The following is a 3,652-nucleotide window of genomic DNA, read 5'->3' as shown; positions in this document are numbered from 1 at the left end:
TACTTTTTCCAGATTTTATTGTGTTACAGTCTGAATTTACAATTAATTAGATTGCAATTTTTTGGCACTGGCCTAAACCGAACACCCCATAATGTCAAAGTGGAATTATGTTTTTCGAAATGTTTACAGATTAATTAAAAATGAAAAGCTGAAATGTCTTCAGTCAATAAACTCCTTCTTATGGCAAGCCTAAATGAGTTCAGGAGTAAAAATGGCCTTAACAAGTCACACAATAAGTTGCATGGATTTACTCTGTTTGCAATAATAGTGTTTAACATGATTTTTGAGTGACTGCCTCATCTCTGTACCCCACACATACAATTATCTGTAAGGTCCCTCAGTTAAGCAGTGAATTCAAACACAGATTCAATCACAAAGACCAGCGATGTCTTCCAATGCCTCGACAAGAGGGCCACCTATTGTTAGATGGATAAAAATTTCAATAAAAAGCAGACATTGAATATCCCTTTGAGCATCGTGAAGTTATTAATTACACTTTAGATGGTGTATCAATACACCCAGGCACCATAAAGATACAGGCGTCCTTCCTAACTCAGTTGCCGGAGAGAAAGGAAACCATTCAAGGATTTCACCATGAGGCCAATGGTGACTTAAAAACAGTTACGGAACTGAGAATGGATCAACAACATTGTAGTTAATCCACAATACTAACCTAATTATCGGAGTGAAAAGAAGGAAGTCTATACAAAATAAAAACATTCCGAAACATGCATCCTGTTTGCAACAAGGCACTAAAGTAATACTTCAAAAAATGTGGCAAAATGTTTATTTTTGTCCTGAATACAAACTATCATGTTTGGGGCAAATCAAATACAACATGTTATTGAGTACCACTCTCCATGTTTTCAAGCATAGTGGTGGCTGCATCATCTTATGGGTATGCTTGTCGTCATTAAGGACTGAGTAGTTTTTCAGGATAAAGCAAACCAGAATGGAGCTAAGCACAAGCAAAATCCAAGAGGAAAGCCTGGTTCAGTCTGCTTTCCACCAGACACTGGGATATGAATACACCTTCCAAAGTACTGACTCAGGGGTGTGAATACTATGTAAATTAGATATTTCTGTTTGAAAGTTTCAATACATTTGAAAACGTTTCTAAAAACATGTTTTCACTTTGTCATTATGGGGTATTGTGTGTAGATGGGTGAGAAAAAACTATCAATTTAATCCATTTTGAATTCAGGCTGTAACACAACTAAATGTGGAATATGTCAAGAGATATGAATACTTTCTGAAGTCAACGTATATAAGGTTGCATTGTAAAAAAAAAACTATTCAGAATCATATGAGCCTTCAGTGTTGTAAATAATTAACCTAAGAACATTTCATGTGTTCTGTGTAACCCAAATGTCACACGTTTATAAATACTGTAAGATGTTTTATCTATTTGATCTTTTTATAATGAGAGTTCAATGGGTATTGGAAGGTGAATTGTTTCTGTGGTTTTTAATGAATATAATTGCGTATGTAAGACTTGATTTAACTATTAAATGTGAAGACAAGACATATCCCTCTCTTGTGCCTTTTTTCTGTCTTCATCATTCATCTCTCCATCATCTTAAACACACATCTGTCACCATCTTGACCTCTTTCCAGCTCTGTCTCCACTGTCTGCCACATGTTATCACCTTCCGCCACAAAATGTAGAGCTTGGCGAATACTGCTGAAGTGGATAAGAAACACAAACCTTGGATTCAAACTGTGATCCCCATCTCCAACATCGTCCAATTTAAACACCCCCCCAACTTCCCCACCACCAACTCAGCCCGCCCTTCCCACAAGTTTTTTTTTTTAAAGTCATTCCGGTCTGGTGCTCGTGTAGGCCTATCATGTGTCTCTATAAATGCCACACACACTGTTACTCATGTCTCACCCCGCCTCTGGTGGCTGCTCCTTTGGGACGGAGTCCAGACGATTGGTGGTGGGGTCTATGCTGTGTTAACCTCTACCCTCGTTCTCCACCCTCCTGACCTGGCATTTAGACCTGAAACACGAACCAACCGTCTCTAGACACCTGACACTCGGCCCAAGACGTATATATAAAACGTTAATCATTTTCAGTGTGGTGAAGTGAGTGTGTCTAATCGTTTCCAATGCATTTGCTTGTAAGTGTGTGTAGCCTGTATATGCATGAGTGAGTGTGTGTGTGTGCGTGCGTGCGTGCGTGTGTGAGTGATAGTGATCATGGGTGTTATGACCTTTTGTGTGTGTGTGTGAGTGATGGTGATCATGGGTGTTATGACCTTTTGTGTGTGTGTGCGTGTCAGCAAGAATCAAGACGTATTAAGAAGAACTGGCCTCTCTTGATATGACCAAAATAAAGGAAGCCCCACCACCTCGTAACTTAACTTGTTATGAATGTCGCACTGACCCAGCAGGGATCACAGGTCTCCTGTCCATGTCACTGGTCCCTATTCCTGTCAGGGTGATTTCTAGGGACCAGGGGCACATTACAAATGTTCACACTATCGTGCCAACCTGACCCAAGGTATTTTCTCTTCACATTTACCTTTATAGCACTATTCCAGGAACTATGGTTCAGTACGGGAAAACGTTTTGAAACAGGGAGACATTACCTGACTTTTTCCAATAAGAAACACTCAAATGTTTTCAAATGTTTTGCTACAGTGTACCCTACTGAACACAACCCAGGGCTCCCCAGAGAGAAAGGACTAATTAAACTCCCCAACTAAATCACACATTAACTGTGCACTCCATGCTGTTGAACAAATAGAGCATCCCTCTCCCTCCCTAGCTCCCTTCATCCTCCAAAGTCATTGCTTTAATGAGATTAAAACAGTCACTTTCATTTCCATCCCAAGAGTGAAGAGATTCAGTGTTATTCAATTATTATTCAATTCATCAACTGTACTTGTAGTCATGTTAAGGAATTCTGCTGATTTTCTGGGCCTGTGTCTTTCTTAGCTTCAGCGTTCATTTCTGTGACCTCTGACCCAATATCAACTGGACAATCAAGGTCACCTGTTAAGGTATTGAACAAACATTACACATGTTTTTTGTCACCTCAAAAGTGGTCATCTCTTGAGATGAGTCAATGTCCCAGTCTGGTTTGTAGATGTCACACCCTGATCTGTTTCACCTGTCTTCGTGCTTGTCTCCACCCCCCTCCAGGTGTCGCCCATCTTCCCCATTACCCCCAGTGCATTTATACCTGTGTTCTCTGTTTGTCTGTTGCCAGTTCGTCTCGTCAAGCCTACCAGCGTGTTTTTTCCGTGTTCCTGTTTTTCCTAGTCTCTGTTTTCTAGCCCTCCCGTTTCCGACCTTTTCTGCTTGCCCTAACACTGAGCCCACCTGCCTGACCATTCAGCCTGCCCTGACCCCGAGCCTGCCTGCCGCCCTGTACCTTTCAGACTCTGACCTGGTTAATGAACTTCTCTGCCTGTCCTCAACCTGCCTATTGCCAACCCTTGGTATTTTAATAAATGTCAGAGACTCGAACCATCTGCCTCCTGTGTCTGCATCTGGGTCTCGCCCTGTGTCGTTATAGTAGATCCAGCTATATGAATGGAAAAAATGAGCACCATTTAATTTCCAAACATTTTTACATTCATTTGTACAATTACCATCTTGTTTAGATGTCAAATAACACACTCCACACAATACATTTTCA

This window comes from Salmo salar, chromosome ssa27, assembly GCF_905237065.1.
Source record: "Salmo salar chromosome ssa27, Ssal_v3.1, whole genome shotgun sequence".
NCBI lineage: Eukaryota > Metazoa > Chordata > Actinopteri > Salmoniformes > Salmonidae > Salmo > Salmo salar.
The sequence above is the reverse complement of the archived record's forward strand: the minus strand, read 5'-3'. Positions refer to the sequence as shown.